General features: G+C 41.9%; 1 pseudogene; it reads left to right on the forward strand.

Moving 5' to 3' along the window:
• The first annotated feature begins 1483 nt into the window (after positions 1-1483).
• Positions 1484-17500, forward strand: LOC109980823 (RING finger protein 207-like; annotated as a pseudogene).
• Positions 17501-18121: the final 621 nt, after the last annotated feature.

The following is an 18121-nucleotide window of genomic DNA, read 5'->3' on the forward strand; positions in this document are numbered from 1 at the left end:
CAAGTGTAACCGAGACCAGAATATCAACGATTGAATGCTTCAAATTAAGGAAATATAACAACGCAATATACATGTTATTGTATGTATAGCTGACATTAGTTAGCTAAATTAAGTTCACAAATTATAAATAAAAATAGAAATGATCGACCTCCACGACTGGCTAACGTTAGTTAAACAACTTAATGTAACAATCTAGCTGCCACTTAACGACCGCCTAACATACCACATTATTTATAAAAATAGAAAGTATCTTAAGCCATATTTATGTATTGATAAGCCTATGTATTGACAGCCTAATTATGAAATATCCACATAACTTACCAAAACTAACTTCTCTATGTCCTGTTTCGCCTTTTTTTTTTTTTTTTTTTTTTTTTGACCGAAGCACTCTTCTTCGACAGCGGGATATGATTGGCCGGCTTTGAAACATGGGTCCTAGTCGTATAATTAGTGTGAATGGTGTGAATGCTGAAAGCAATTTGGCCCCATTGAAATGAATGGGAAAACTTCCAACTTTTTCACGTTTTTACACTTTTTTCTCAGCCTCATAACTTTGGCTGTGTTCTGCCTAGAGACTCCATTTTTGCTTTAAAATGTTCACACACTTGTCCTCTATTCATACCACTTTCACTTGTCTTGTCTTGTTCACTACCTTTTATACTTTCCAAACTGTACCTCCAAATGTTGGGTGAAGTTTTGAACTTTTCTCACGTTTTAGAGTGCGTGACATCATCGCTAGAGTGGGACAGAGTTCTGAAATAGTTTCAAAATCTCCCGAACAAATTGCTCTCCTGACCACAATCTTCACACACACACATAAATTTACCCTCAAAATGTAGGAAAACTTGTCCTCTCTGACATATTGAGTTTTCAGGACAATTGGAGAAAAAGTTTTTCCACTGTGAGCTTCAAAGCGGCAGGTGGTCCATTAGCCCTCCATCTGGGCTAATGTTAAACTTAGGCCTGACTTCACTGACCACACCTCTTGGGACTAACTTTTTAAATCGCTGTGGTTTCCACATTTCTTGGATCCCAGACATGAAAATCACATCAACGCGTTCGGCCATTTGTCCTCTTGCTCACAAAACCATCACTTAGCCACCAACTCTTAATTTAAGCCCTTCAAATGAGCACCCAATAGGGAGACGTTTTCCCATTTTTTCTCATTGTCTGCCTCTGTGTGTTTCCCTGATTGATTGCCCTGATTGTCCTCACCTGTGTCTTGTTAGTCTCTCTTTTTCTTCTTTTTCTACTACTACTAATACTTCTACTTCTTGTTCGTCTGCTTTTTGCTTTTACTTTACTTTTCTTCTGCTGATTCTTCTTCATTCAGCAGTGTTTTGCAAAACATTTCAGCCGTCAGCATTCACACGCATTTTCCGCAGGTAAATGCAAATTATCTAGTTGGCATTTGAAACATGGTCCTAGTCGTATAATTGGCATTTGAAACATGGTCGTAGTCATTTGATTGGTTCATGGAATTATGATTGTCGTCATTCAAGTCCTGGTTAAGACCAAGTCAGGAAATCGGTCTGTTAGCTGGAGAGGTGCCTGTTGATTTTCAGAGTGCTGCTGATGTGCCCTTAAGCAAGCCCCCCCCCCCACTCTGACATCTCTCTATTAGTGCGTGTCCACAGAATCGTGTGTGTGTGTGTGTGTGTGTGTGTGTTCAACAACAGAGCGTGAAATTGAATTTCCCCTCGCGGGATTAATAGAGTACGTCTTTAAATGACCAATCTCTGACCTCTGTGTGCTGCACGTGCACTGTTGAGCCACCAGATGTCTCTGTTTTCTTAATTTTGAGCTCGTAGATTTCCCTGGTATAGCCTAATGAAGCGTCAGTAGAGCAGACGTCACATTGTGGATTGTACGCCTCTTTTCTCTTCTCAATGTTGAAAATTCATTAGGTATTAGAGAGCTCAAGGCCATTTTCACAGCGGTGTGGGGAATTAAAGAGGCCGTTTTCTCCGTTTTCTCTCTGTTCTCTCCTGACAGGAGAAACTCGCAGAGAGGAAGAAGATCCTGCTCAAAGCAGCTCAGAGGTAAAATAAGACTCATATCAAGATTTACACTTCTTTGTTGTCCCTAAGCTTGAGTCACAATATTTACTATATAGCCTAATGTTATTATCCTGCTGCCACTGCGGGTCTTTTCATAGTTTTCCCATCATGCTGTGGTGAAAAGCAGAACCATAATTGCTGTGGAATAATCTCCCCTTCTCACCGAACACATTTTAGAAAAGAACAAAATACAAAACACTTTTGTATTGTCTACTTTTTGCATGCGAAATGCAGGAATTTGTCTTTTTACCTGCATGTGCACCACTCAAAACACAAAGTGGACATAACAGAAGTGCATTAAAGGAGGACTAATTGGTGAATATTGGAGGGTCAGTTAAATATAATATAAAGTGCCATGTGGAGGATGAGGTCGCAGGCTGACTATGATGAAGATATTTTGTGGTAACTGGATGATTTTTACTTTAAAGGTCACAAATTTTCCTCCTTTTCAACCAGTTTAAATAAGTATAAGCTCCCCAAAACATGTGAGTGAAGTTTTTTGTTCTAAATCCACTCTGATCCTGTATTTGATCATGTCTATAAACCACTCTATTTCAGCCCTGCTCAGAACAGTCTGTTTCTGTATCTGTACCTTTAAATATAAATGAGCTGTGTCTGACCACGCCCCCTCTCTGGAAGGTTCTTGGGTGTCTCTGGTTTTCTCGCTCCATGTCCTATTGTTTAAGGTGAGAAGGCAGACTCAGAGGGCAGAACAAACACCTAGCTGTGGGAGTGTCACCCACCTGGGGGAGGGGTTACTGCCCTTTGTGATGTCATGAAGGGAAAATCTCCAAACTGCTTCTGCAGAATTACAGAGTTTGAGCCAGTGTTTGCAGTTTGTCCCTGAATCCAACTTAAGAGTAAAAATATAAAATTCGTCAAATATAGATTTTACAATTTCCAGCTCTTGCTGAAAATATGGAAACAGACTGTTGATTCCTGACATGTTACATAAAACCAGAGCACTTTTAGCACCTTCTATTTCATCGACTGAAATGTTTTGGTTTTTAAGAGCAGACTTGTTGCAGTCTCTTACTCTGTTGCAACCTGCTTTTTTCAAAACGTAGGATGTGAAGCTGTTCCAGAAATCACAGAAACAGGATGATAATGATATCAATTCATTTAGAATTACCCCCACCGAGAATCAAGCCACCCAAAATAATTACAAATTCTTCCTGCATCCCCTTAGCAATCATTAAAGTTTGATTTATTGTCGTCTAAGGTTTTAAACTAATTAGGTTCTATGATCAAATTATGGCACATCAATTTAATATCACACAAGATTAATGAATAATTCATGGCTTTTGAACATAAAAAGACGAAAAAATGGTTCTTCATCTCTGTTCTGTCTGATCATGTTCACACTTTTTTTTCAAAATAGGAGGACTTCCAAATGTACAAATCTGAGAGGGAATCATTTCCAGCATTGTCTGTGTGTGCGTGCGTGTGCGTGTGTGCGTGCGCGCGTGTGTGCGTGCGTGTGTGTGTGTGCGCGCGCGCGTGATTGAATGGGAAACATTTGTGCGTTGGTGAGTGAGTGAGTGTATCGTTTTGCACTCTGTGGGGATCTTTAATGAGATTTTTCATGCCCACTGTCCCCCATCTCTATCTCTCTCTCTCTCTCATTGCCTGGAAGTTGTCCAGGCTATGTTCCCGGAAGGGTGTTAAAGTCTATTTATGTCGGTCTTTGTGCGTCCGCCCCGCCTGTGTGTGTTTGTTGCACAGGGAGAAGACAGATAGATTAGCCTCTGGAAATATGGAGTATGTTGTTTGTGGTTGCACCTCCTCCTCTGAGTATTTCAGCAGGCGAGGATGTGAAGGTGTAGCGTTACATGCTTATGCGTCTCTGTGTGTGTGTGTGTGTGTGTGTGTGTGTGTGTGTGTGTGTGTGTGTGTGTGTGTGTGTGTGTGTGTGTGTGTGTGTGTGTGTGTGTGTGTGTGTGTGTGTGTGTGTGTGTGTGTGTGTGTGTGTGTGCAGTCAACATGAGGAGAAGGAGAAAGCACTGAAGGAGCAGCTCTCCCACCTCACTGCCCTCCTGCCGACCCTGCAGGTAGAGAACAACAGTGACATGATAACGAATAATAACTTGAAATGTTTCCAGCGGCATCTTTTAACCAATAAGAACTCAGATCCTTCACTGAAGTGAGAGTACTGCATTTCAAATCCATATAAGTGAGCATTAAAGAAGTTTGTTCAGTCATGTAACGAGACTGCTTTTAAAAGAATAATGTAAAACTTCCAATCAATAAATTCCAATTTCAGACGACCCAATTTTAATTCCATGCGACCCCACATGGGGTCGGGACCCCAATGTTGGGAACGCCTGCCTGAAAGTTGCTCTCGGGTTTCACTGCTCACATTTCACAGACGTCAAAATGTCACTGACAGTACTTCAAACCAGTGTATTGTGTATCAGAGGGTTATTATTGTTCCTTTTTATGCATTTTATCTTTAAAAGGACCACACAGTATTAATCTAAATGATGCCATGTGATGCATTGTACCAAAGTTAGCTTAGAGCTAGTTTTAAACGGCAGACCCTAGGCTGCATTTACTATCTTAATCTGATAAATACATGCAGATGTAAACCAAGTGGAGGAAAATAACACTTTTTCTCTGTTTAATTTGGTGCAGTAGAGGTATGAAACAGCACAAAATGCTAACTTAAATGTGCATTTATTTCGACCACCTGTAGCCTACATTTATACTTCTGCCTAGGGGTAGTTTGACTTCACAGCGTTGTTACTCCAGGGTGCATTTCTTATTTGTTAATTGCCTATGCCTTTATGAAAACGATGATGTACTGAGTGAGCAGTCGCAGGATGAATGCAATCTCAGTCTGACGGTGTCTCGTCCTCCCTGCAGCTTGTTTGAATTGGATCCTTTTAATCTCTGGTGTTTTTAGGTCCACCTCGTCACCTGTTCGGCGTTTCTGAGCTCGGCCAACAAGTTTGAGTTTCTGGACATGGGTTACGTGAGTGCAGCCGCTTAAACTATGGACTATGTTTAATTTATGTGGGAATTCATCACAAGGATGAATGTAGATTCACAGTGCTGCAGTGTAAGAAAGAAGAGGCGGGAAGGTGAGTACTGACTGTGTAAATGTATTAAAAATCTATTTTCAGTGGTGCTTACACCACTGTATCTGCTGTATGTACATCTTAAGTAACATAGCTGGTGTTTAAATGGAGGCTAAGTCTGAGGCTGTCCGTGTGGTGTGAGCGAGGTGAAACAGGTCACTGATTCACAGACAGATCTTTTTTTGCTTACGCAGCAACTGATGGAGCGTCTGAAGAGGATTGTGAAGCTCCCTCATCGACTGAGACCGGTGCAGAGCAGCAAAGTGAGTCCAAAGCAGCCCTCATGCAGAGCTGCAAAAGGTTACACTCAGAATGAAATCTGCTGCAGTGATTGTTTCATTTGTTCCCGGTGCACTTTCACCAGTTTTTTTTTTTTTTTTTCATCTGAGGCCCCAAAAGCCCCAAACCAATTTTCCTCCTAAGACAGTCGAGCTCCTGGAGTTGTAATAGGAGCTTTATTCAGTCATTTATCAGGAGCAACACACATCCGTTTACATCAGTTTGGGCGAGTTAATGTTAGAGTTCAGAGGAAATGAGAGAGACAAAAGTGACCCAAGTGACCCAAAGCAGTGACCCAAAATGTGCGAATTTTGCAACGACAGTAGGAAACCTCCCTAAGGGGCCACCATCTGACAGCACTCACTCTTGCTGCCCTGCTAAGCGTTGCATTATTGCTGTGAAAACCAAAGTTTGTCAATGAGAGTCAATAAATTAAAAAACAGGATGAATTATCCGTCTTTAGGAGGGAAAAAAGAAACTGGAAAAAGAGAAGTAATTGTCGGGACACTGGCAGACATGATGGGGATGAACACTGGTTGGAGGCCCCCAATTGGTTTTTGCAGAGGGCCCAAAAAAACTCTAGAATCGACAGTGCAAACAGAACTACATCAAAAGACATGTTTGAGGGGGAGGCAGTCGCTCAGCCTGTAGGGACTTGGGAAGGGAATCAGAGGGTTGCCACTTCAAGTGCCGTTGTGGGCCAGAATATGGACGTTTTTCCGGTCGCTGGAGAGGTGCCAGGTCACCTTCCAAGAACTGCTGAGGTGCCCTTGAGAAAGGAACTGAACCCCCAACAGCTCTTGCGCTCTCTCTGTAGCAGCCCCATTCTGACGTCTCTCCTTTAATGCATGTCCACAGGTCTGAGGGGACTAAAGAAATGATTTCAGAAAAGTTAGCAGGGAAGTGTTTTTTTCTATGTATTCCCCTTTAAGTTTAGGATGATGGATGTCATCATATTGATCTTATTTCTTTTGTTTTAGCTTCTATTTTTATCGACATATGTAGGGTCATTGTACAAGAATAGACCTCAACTCCTGGCTTTAATTAGAATTTCTGTCCTTCCCTTGAAGCAATGCCCCACTCTTTGACTTTATTTCTGTCCGTCTTCAGATCAACACCGACTACAGGAGTGAGTTTGCCCGCTGTCTGGAGCCGTTACTGCTGCTCTGTCAGCGCTGCCCTCCGTCTGTTTCCGGATCCGCAGGTGCTGCGACGAGGTGAGATCATTAACCTGCTGCCAAATATCCTTCACATGTCATCACAAGAGCGATCCCTTTTCCTCTGAGGTTTTTATTTCACAATGAGCCCGAACATTACCACGACATGTTCTGGATCCTTCCAAGAAAGCAGAAAGTCTGGGAAGAAAATGTCACACTTGTGAAGCATCCAAAGTCAAATCCCCAAATGGTTTGCGAGTACAGATGGTAGACAGCGATGACTGCAGCGAGAGGCGCCATGCTGAGTCCCACTATGGCAGTTATTCTGTCTGTCTGCGAGCTATGTAGTCTGATATGTTTATGTAACTCACCTTGCTGCACGCAGGCACGGAGCGAGGCATTGACCCAGATTTAGAAAGCTCTGGTTTTGTTGTGGTCAGGGCAGGAAACAACAGATAACCTGATAACATGTATGAGTGAGTGTGAGAGGTTTGGAGCTTTTTATATTTTGGATCACTTAGATTAAAGATGATGCATTTAGGGTTGTCACAATAACTGATCTCTAAACCTCTTTAGGATAACATCAAATGATATCGACCTGTTCTGATACAACTGCAACAAAAATAAGTCCTAGTCCCACAATATTTGGTAATATATTGTTTTTATTAACCCAACACATTATGCAAACTCAGGCACATTGTCTAAATTGCACAGATACAGTACGTGGACAACCTTTCGGTACCATTATGCAAATTGCCAACATCTGTGCAATCTAGACACTGCTCTTTCTCTTTCCCCACAGCTTTATGTTAAGAAATCACAGCGTCTATTGTGGGGGGACATCTAAAATGTAGCGTACCATACTGTATCGTACCCTATTGTACGGCATTGTATCGCACTGTATCAGACCATATCGTAACGTATCGTATCATATTGTACCCTATCGTAACATATTTTACAGTAACGTATCATAACATATCGTACCCTGTCGTATCGTATTGTATTGTACCGTATCGTATGTATTGTATCGTACCCTATCGTATCGTATCATACCGTCCCCTATCGTATCTTATCGTACCCTATCGTAACGTATCGTACTGTATCGTATCGTACCGTATCGTATCGTACCGTACCGTATCGTAACCCTTTCGCAACGTAACGTATCATATCGTACCCTATCGTAAGGTATCGTACCGTAACATATTGTACCATAACGCATTGTACCGTATCATACCGTCCCTTATCGTATCTTATCGTACCCTATCGTAACGTATCGTACCGTACTGTAAAGTATCATACCGTCCCCTATCGTAACGTATCATAATGATCGTACGTATCGTATCGTATCGTACCCTCTCATACCATATTGTAACGTACCCTATCGTATCGTACCCAATCGTATCGTATCGTAACGTATTGCATCGTAACGTATTGCATCGTAACGTATCGCATCGTAACGTAGTGTACCGTATCGTATCATAACTTAAAACATGTGGTATGGAAAAGCAGCAGAAAATTTGACAACCTTAGTCGCATTACATTAAGATTTGGTGATGCTGGAAAAGCAATCAATTTGTCAATGCTGAATAGAATTTTTACTTCATGGATTCTTTCATGAACGACATCAAATAAACAACTTTTATTTGACAGCCCAACATCAGAACAAAGAGCTTTGTCCTTTCCTTCCCCACGTTCCACTTATCCCAACTGTTCACAGGTCTTTAAGCCCAACCGCTAATGCCAAACATACTGACAACTCTCTCTTCCAACTTGCTTAGCGCCCTGCCAGTGCAAGACGCAGAGTGGGCAGAGGGATCGGTGGCCGCCCGTCTGGCAGGCTGGCACTATTTTTATCATAATTTCACAGAACTCTGCAGGATTCATCTGGAAGTTGGCATGCAGGAGGTGGACGGGCCGCTTTGTTCCAGGCAGGCTCGCTGATGTCACAGCTTTAGTTACGGGTGAAGTCTTTAGTTGGCGTCAGTGATGGGAGGACGGAGGCTGGGTGTGCAGAGGATGACATGTGCAGAGAGAGGGAGACGTGTTTTAAGCAGGTCTGATGTTGCATCAACGCAGGGCGAGAAGGCAAGGAGTAAGAGCTAACCAAAACGCAGGTAAATTTGACTATTTTATAGTCACTGCAGCTGATTCTGTTGTTTGAACTGGACTGATCTCATATTGCAGTAGGCTATGTAGCTTTTGTGGGTTTTTTTAATTTTTGTTTTGTATAGTGATTGTAGTTGAAGTAAACACTGCAAAAACTCAAATCTTACAATGCGTATTTGTCTACATTCTTGTCAAAAATATTCCTATAAGCTAGATTCACCTTACAAGCCAAAAAAAACATTTTTTTAGGATATTACAAGAAATAATGAGGCCTGAATTTCTTGTAATGAGGAAAAAATATCGTCCAGTGCAGCAAGCTAAACCTGCTTGTTAAGTTTTTTGAGTTAAGGCATTACATCTCGTTTCAAGAAAGAGAAAAAAAGACAAATACACCTCACAAGATTTGAGTTTTTACAGTGAAGTCGGGATCAGAGATAGAGCTGTACTCAGACTTTCTACGCACTTACACGAACTTCTGTTGTTGCCATCTTGACACTTGAAGATGATAGTTGCTCTACAAGGTGCTTGACACAAATGTACGAGTCCAATCTTTACACACAGAGGAGGAAATTCGCATTTTTGTGTGGTCTGTTTGTAAATGGCTGACTGTTTTGTGATTAAGAATACTCTCTTATTCATTGTTCAGTCTGTTTCTTGTGTTAATTCATCTCATTTGTCCTCCTTACCCTCTAAAAGCTCCTTCCCCACTCGCCTCCTGTGCTGGATTGATCCTGTGCAGGGAATTGGTTAACGTCCAGCTGACCATCCTTTTCTTTTCAAAACAAACTCTCTCAGAGCTGAAGTGAAGTTTGCAGCTGTCTTCTCTCCTGCTGCTGCTGCTGCTGCTGCTCTGCTCCGCTTGCAGAGCCTATAATTGGTTGTTGTGGGATCCCACCTGAATGCTCAGTGGACACAACATTCATATGTCAAAGTGGAGGGGATGTACTCACATATATGGCTTATTGTTGAATGGCCTCGGGGCAGTAATGCTGCTCCAGGCACGGAGCCAGGACTTCGGTCCTCCTGGAGCCGAGATAAATGTGTGTTTATCTTGTTGTAATGTGCACACATACCTCAGCACTGCTGGTGAATGTGATGCAGGAGAGATGTGAGTGATTTGAGCGACGGCGAGTGCAGAGATTTACAGTCAACACAAGATATATTTAGATGTACGTAACCTTTATTTAATCAGTTTGAACAGATGAGTTTTGGATGTCTCTCTAGAGTACATGATTGGCTGGAAAAAAAGAGAAAACAGAGAATACAACAAACTGGGAAATTAAATGTACGTGCAAGCAGTTAAAGAATATCTGGTGTGAGTACTTTTAGAAGTTGGACGTCTCTATCACACATGGCACGATTGATTAAGGATAAAACTGACAGTAAAACTTGTCAACGAAAAAACAAACAGGAAGACAAAGTTGCATGAGAAGAAGGTTTAGATTTACATCTTTTAAATAATTGATGAGTCAGCATTCAGCAGAAACCCAGAAGTTACAGCTTTACGGCTGTGGCTCAATGTAGGTCGTCTCTCAACTGGAAGGTCGAGGGTTTGATCCCCAGCAACAATTAGAGCTCAAGTGTCTTGTGTTGACTTCAAATTGTGACAGTAGAGCAGATAATAAGTTATGGTTAGTAAATGGAGTGAGCTGAAGTAGTAGAAAATCTAGACGTGGTTTCCAGAGTGCTTGCACAGTTTGCGTACCATTTCCATCAGTAACAGAAAGTTGTGGTTCCTGGTTAAAATAAATAATACATGCAAGTGTGTTGCACTAGTTGTTTTAAAAGTGCAAGCATACATGTAACATATTTCTAGTCCAAACAGATGACTTCAGGTTAAGTTAAACTCATTCAAAATGAGGCCCTAATAGTCTGAGGTGCAGAGGAAACGTTGCTGTTAACATTTTATCGACGGATTAGTTATTGTTTTTCCTCCTCCCCTCAGGTACCAGTCCCCTCTCGCCATTCTGTGCCGCTCCCCGTCTCTCAGTGAGATGCCCCTTGGCTCAGTTCTTGGGTGAAGGCCCACCTGCCACCGAAACATCTGCACCAAAGTCCTGCTGGCTGAGGGTAGGGAGACACCTTTCACCCAGCACTGCCGCAGCTATGTGAACACCTACCGGGTGAGTGCTGTGTGTGACAGCTGTCGTGTTGAAGATTAACATAAACTCTTCTGATTTTCTTAACTAGAACAAGATGTAAACAGGAGTTAAGAGAATCTATGGTCATGCATGCAGCTCTGAGGGTGCAGAGGTGCTGCTTGTCAACAGGCAAGGCAGGTAACTGCTTGGGGACCAAGACCAGTATGTTGTCAACGAATGCTAGGTTAGCAAGATGCATTTGAAGAAAACGCTGGAATCAAGTTTCATCCTGCCATGAGGAGTCTCTGATCCTCTGTGATAAACACATTAAAGGCAGCAGCGGGACCTCCTGTTGAGTGGGCAACAAGGTTTTCACACTTAGATGCACTTCACCTGGCAGCTGTACTCGCCACACCTCCTGAGTATCGTGTGTGTGTGTGTGTGTGTGTGTGTGTGTGTGTGTGTGTGTGTGTGTGTGTGTGTGTGTGTGTGTGTGTGTGTGTGTGTGTGTGTGTGTGTGTGTGTGTGTGTGTGTGTGTGTGTGTGTGTGTGTGTGTGTGTGTGTGTGTGTGTGTGTGTGTGTGTGTGTGTGTGTGTGTGTGTGTGTGTGTGTGTGTGTGTGTGTGTGTGTGTGACTTTCCAGACAGAGATTCAGAACCTGAAGGTCCAGGAGCTGCACCGAGACCTCACCAAGCACCACTCCATCATCAACACAGATAAGATAGGAGAGATCTTGGACAGGTCTCTGCACATTGACAGCCAGATATCTGCGCAGCACTCCACTGTGGAAACTATGAGAGTCATGTTTGAAGATGTGCGTCAAGTGATGGCTTTCGACCTTCAGTGTGTACCTGACTCCGCTGGCCCCGCTCACTACAAACAACATTTCCACATTTGCTCGCAGTCAGGACCTCCTGCTGCATACTAACAAGATCGTTTTCAGACACCGTTATCTGCTTGAAAAGTAAACAAAGGGGAAAGAAAATGAGAAGTGTCAAGGTGTCCCATGAGCCGAATAACTGCAGAGTTTTTGTCATATTTTATTTGGAGAGAATCAACTGACAACATTTCCTCGCAGGTCTGGGATGAGACTTTCCAGAGGGTCTCTAATGAGCAGGAGATCTATGAAGGTGTGTCTTCTAATTAGACAGCATAATTATATTCTTTTTTTTGGCTGCTTTGGTTTTAATTTATTTCTCTGTGGGGTTTTTTTTTTCAGCGCAGCTTCATGACCTGATGCAGTTGAAACAGGAGAACTCTTACCTGACCACCATCACCAAACAGATCAGCCCCTACATCCTGTCCATCGCCAAGGTCAAAGAGAGACTCGAGCCCAGGTGCTGTATCCAGAGGAGATTCTTTACCTTACAGTCTGTCCTAACAGCACATGAAACGAGCCTCTGTGACAAAATCAGCTTGATTCTATTGTTTACTATTGAGGGGTCGCTCGTGTAGACGGACGAGGAACAAGGAAGTCGGGGTTAGCTTGTTTTACAAAGTGGAGATAGTGGTGAATGAATAATATCCACATCCATGGTTTAAATGTTGAGCTTTGACTTGGGTCAACAGCGAACAAAAACTTTTTTGACGAGCTTCTGAGTGTTGTGATGTCATCAATACAAAGTACCACACATCCTTTTGTCTACCTTTAATACAAAGACACTTGATGTCAGTGTGCAAGTTTGAAAATACCAAAGCAATAACATTTAACGGATTCCGTGAGCACAGCATGCCTGCGAGCATCTACAGCTCAAGTGCTGTTAGGACACAGTGTTATATTTGATGACTGATGAAACTTTTTTAGAAGGAAATGGAAGCCCATGTCGTCATGACATATCGTCACAACCCAGCTTAAGGGAAAGTACGTAAAGGAGAGGAGCACACATGACGTCTAACTGGCTACACGCTGGACGATTTCTCAAATCACAAACAATTTCTCACATTAGAATCCTCAGAATGCACACACAAGATCATTCAGTCCGACCATGAAACCACACACCTGCCGTTTGTAGGAACGATTCCACAGAGACAAGATCTCACAGAAACTAGAGTGATCAAAAGCGACTTCAGAGGTCACTTTTGTCTTGCATGAGACATTATGAGGAACTCGTGTTGTTGCCATAATTCTAGCTTCAGTGTTCCACTCAGCTCGGGGGCACAGTCGTGTGGCGCTTCACAATCTACTCGCTCCGATTGGCTATTACGGGTAATCTGTCGGAGACAGCCAGATCTGGAAACGTAAATAAGAAGGGAGCTCCAGAGTCCGCTTAAAGAGGTTGTCTCGATTCATTAAATTAAAGAGAGATGTAAACGCAACCGTGCTCAAACAAGGAAGTGGACTACAGATGACCACAAACACTGTTCAACACCGTTATTAACGCTAAACTAGTTTCTTCAAAAAATAACCTGCAGCCTGCAGGCGTTATAAGTCTAAAGGATAACACGTATGAACTATTTATTTATTGTCAACAAATCCCATAAAAGACCAAAAAAAAACAACAGTGAGTTTTTTATTCTCCGTGTAGCTTTTTCCTCGCTGCCTCAGAGCTTCATTGTTGCCAGAAAACAAACCGTCATGGCGCCCCTTTGTTGCTCCGGCTGACATGTTCCTTCATTACCTGTGAACATGGACAATACACTTTATCTTAAGTGAATCCCTCGTACACGGTTCTGCTGCAGTACACACTCACCGGAGCAGCAAGTTTTTATTAATCTGCCGCTGAAAGCAAGACCCAAACAAATGCAAATATGTCCTGCTGTTTGCATAATGATTGTTTGAATCTGCATTCACAGCTGATTCTAGGAGAGGACTGCGCCTCTATGTAATAAATGTGTTCATTCACACCATTTTAAAGGTATAAATTGTTACATTTAGGATTAGAAATGTCTTAGAAATGACTTTTTGACGAGTTGTGTACTTACTTTACCAAAGTTGTTTTCATAAATAATCAATCCAGAGACACTTGAGTGTGTTTGCATGTACTCCATCCTGGTTTTGATTTTGTTTTTTTAGGTTTTTTTAGGTATCCATATCCTGATTTCAGAAACCTGGATAAGCCCTTATTCAAATTTTGAGACACCAGATTTTGCTACCTTGAGAAAGAAATGAGATAATGAGGCATGTGTACGCCTTACACCCTTCAGTCAAACTTACTAACATGTTAATGTGTATTTTCCAGGGTTGAGGAGGTTAAGGATCACCGTGACGACCGCACACAGACGATGCTGAAAGTCTATGAAGACATCACCAACGCTGAAGACAGCAAAGATAGGTTCTGATCATTTTAATATACATATATACTTAAATACATCTTACTGTATGTTGTATATTAACTAAAAGCAGGTGTGCAAAAAATCATTGGGACAGCCTTATTACAAACATTAGATATCTTTTTTTTGCTCGTGCATTTGAATTATTGACTGCCGTCTAAATATGCAGAGCATTTCTTAAAAAAAAAAAATTGCTTCTAAATTCAAATTGTCTATCTGTAGAATCTTCCTACCATGAAAAAAAAGTCTCTTTTACTTTGATATACATGTGAGGATTGAAGACATGAACATTTTAGTAAAACATCTTGAATCTGAAATGTTCAGTGACAGGTCTTTTATGGAAGCCCTGAGCAGACAAACATCCATACATTTTATTTTACTATTAAAGGTATGGATGCATGTCTTCTTAAACCTTAGGATTAACTACGCGTCCACATCGTGCTCCCTCTAGAGGAATCCTCAAGTAACACGCGTTGCACATACATTTGATCTCTTCTAAGTCATTGAAGGCTGGATCATTTTACAACAAAAACACAAAACATGGTCAAAAGCAAAAGGATCAAAAGGCCCAAAGAGGCAACATAACGTGTCGTATATGAAGCATTATCCATCATGATGGTTGAATTTATTTAATCCATGTTCACATTGACAGAGACAACCAGACGAGTGTGACAGAGCAGGACAGAGACAAGAACAACCGCCCGCTGATGCTCAAGTCGGGGGACGGCTCTGTCAAGACGAGTCGCCCGTGCAGGCTGAGGGTCTCCACGGAGACGACCGGCCACAACGAAATGCCTTCATAAAACACCGAATCACTACATTTCTGTCTCCCTGCTCCGGAGCAGCTGTGTGACTCGATTCGACCATAATGAGCCCGGGAGGAAGAAACCAGAGTATGAAACATTTCTCTGCAGTGTGGAGCTGTCTTCATGGATAGACACTAACTGGACGTGTAAACATGGAGATCAAAGCCCCCTGCTGTCAGAGGGATAGCCTCCTTGTGCCAAATAACCACCACAAAGAATATGCTGTGTTTGTATTTTGGAGATCTGGACTGCTTGATAAGAAAAAAGAGCAATAGTATCATATTATCCTGTATTTATATTTTGGTGTTCGATCCATTTAGTGCCTTTTAAAATGATGAGAGTGATAAGAGTTTGCAGTTTGTGTGGAATAGCTTTTCTCCAGTCTTAATTCTTTCATATTTCGGAGGCTGGAGGTTGGTGATGGATGACTGCCCAGCTCCGATCCCCCAAGAAGATTGTTGAAGCGTTGTGACAGCACAGATGGAGCACAGCAAATGTAATGATGTGTGTGTCAGTTTAGGTGTCAGTGTAGGTCACATGTTGATGTAGCATCTCATGCACCAGTCCCCTCTAAAAAAAAATGAGGATATATTTTTTTTTTCTTCCAGGATGTGTCTGCAGTTGGATTTTTTTTTTCTTTCTCCCTTGCAGTTTCACATCCACGTGCAATAAGTGGGGAAAAAAAAAAAAAGAATTACAGGAGAGTGTGAATGTAACTGGCCTTGGCATGACCTCAATATCCTTCTCGTTTCTTTGAGTCCACTCATCCTCGATATACAAGCAGAGCAAGACAATGTGTAGAGAAAAAATGTATGCAACACTTTTAGTTCCTGCTGCTATTTGCATGAGCTGAAATAAATCATCTAATTCCTAATTAATTAAAGGAAGAATGTGCAACTTTTTGATCCAGCAGATGTTGCCCTGAGCACCAGCATGAAACCAAAACAAACTGCTGTTTAGCGACACCTCCGCTATTCTGAATCCTCCGCTCTCCTCCAGCGACACACCTCCAACCCCTCTCCCCTCGCGTTCACATGGAGGAGTTTTAGGTGGCGGACAAAATTGTCCTTGGCTCAAGTTGCAATTGCCTGTAGCCTGCATTGTTGTGTTAGCAGGCTAATGTTAGCACACTTTGGTTAGCTTGTAGCTTCACATTGCACATAATCTAATAAACGCTTACATGACATCCAAATAAGCAGTGAGTATGTTCTTTTTATTTTCTTTAGTTCTTGAGGCTTTTATACACAAGGGGAGGAGCCGGCCGTCCCGTCCATGTAAACCTGATGTAAACACTGGCCTGACAACAACACAGCCAGCAGGACCCGAGCTTCTCACTCATTGTAGACAGTCATGACTCAGAGACACATTTACACAGGATAGACTGGATTTCTGCTTTATTTATGTGTCAAAGTCACTAAAGTAAACATTTCTGACATACTAGTCTGGCATTATAAATATTTGAAGCCGGCAGTGGCACAAGTCGTCTGGTGTCTGGTCTCAGACCATCTTGAATGTGAAGACGCTGGATGTTGAGGTCATTGGCTGGTTTGGTTACACATGTACTCTTATTTTTAGGACACGTTACCCAAAGAGCAGGTTTAGACTGAACTCTTTGTTTAAATAATTTAGGGAGAGTTACAGAGTAGCCCTTCATTGTGACCAGCCTGGGAATAACCTTTGTTTTCATCAAGCTGTTTCATCAGCACGTTAATAATCCACGCTTGTAAGGTGGAGGTATTGTCCTGTGAAAAAAAGAAGTGATCATTTACACCAATTTGTGGACAGAGATTGAGAGAAATAAGCCTTTGGTATGTGTTAAAAAAAAGTCTTGTATTTTTAGTTAGGTTGAACAAAAATTTTAAGTGTTGTGTTAATATTTGTGATCAGAATATTTTCCTCTTGGCTTGCTTCTTGACTTCATTGCACATCAGAGTCAGCAGAATGATTTAAAGCGTTTGCCCTGCAGGGAATCAGCAGGTTGCTTTTACATCCTGTCTCTTCCTTTTCCGTTTATATATTTGTCTTATTTAATCTCGGTGTTTTAACTAGCCCGGATGATAAATCTGACAGCAGATGTAACATATTCGTATTTAGAAAATCAGCTTCAAAGGCCGTAGGGTCTAAAGGAGCTGCCATACATCAACGGAAAAATGTAAATTTGAAATGATTTCAGGAAATAAATAGAGCCTTCTCAAGGACTTCTCGCCAGGAAAACCGCCAGGAAAAGAAAGAAAACCGCCTATTTGATATTTTCTGAGTACATATGAGAAATTCAAGGTGAAACCAACCGAGCTGCTGCAATCAAGGAGACACAAATGGCCCGTATTTTCAGGACAGGTAAGGACGATAATAAGGCGCTCTGAAGGAGAAGGTTATTTACATTTCACAGCTAAAGTGGGTTGTTTCAAAGATGGTGTTTTTCAGGAAATATCGGGGTCATGTCGGCCTTTAGGAACAGTTGTGCTCTGCAGAGGTGTCAGAGGTGCACATTCATTAAAAATACATTTGTGACAGCACGGTAACAAATAGCTGTGCCTCTGCTCTGGTTCATGTTCTGCCTCCCCGCAGTCATTCATCATCTGCACTCATTGAGCCACCAGGTCCACGTTCTCCCGTTCATTATTCTCTCTTCCTTCTCCTTCTCTTCCGTCCTTGCTGGAGACGGGAAAAAAACACCCCGAAGGTAATTTTACTTCAAGAAGAAAAGTTATTTTTAACGGCACATTTGGAGATAAAGTTCATCAAGACAATTCTTATATTTCCAAGAGTTAAAGCAGAGCAAACCTTTGCTCGTTTTCGATTAGTTAAACAGCAGGTGACGGACCTCACTTTTAAACTCTCAAGTCTTTCACTCAAGTGAGAAAAAAAAACCATTAGAGATAGGAGACAGAGATAAAGAAGAGAAAAACTAAAAGTTTAATGAACTCCAGAGAGAGAAATTGGGTCACAGAAGACATAAAAGTGTGACAGTAGGAATAATACAATTAGAGCAAATAGAACGCTAAAGATAAAACCCACAAACGGCTGTATAATGAGAGCGGGAATACAGTCATGAGTCTTAATTATGCTGCACATAGAAACTGCTTTTGTCACGTGTGCAAAGAACTGCAATTGGCTCCAAAGATTATGCTGACTTAAGAGAGTTACAGGTTCATATATTTGCATAGATTATAATGTTTGGTCTGTGGATTGTAGCTTTTAAATACAACTGAGGCATTGGGGAGTATTATTGGATGAGGATCCACGCAGGGCCGGTGTAACGGTTTGTCAAGAGGCTTAAAA

This window comes from Labrus bergylta, chromosome 5, assembly GCF_963930695.1.
Source record: "Labrus bergylta chromosome 5, fLabBer1.1, whole genome shotgun sequence".
In the NCBI taxonomy this organism is placed as follows: Eukaryota; Metazoa; Chordata; class Actinopteri; order Labriformes; family Labridae; genus Labrus; species Labrus bergylta.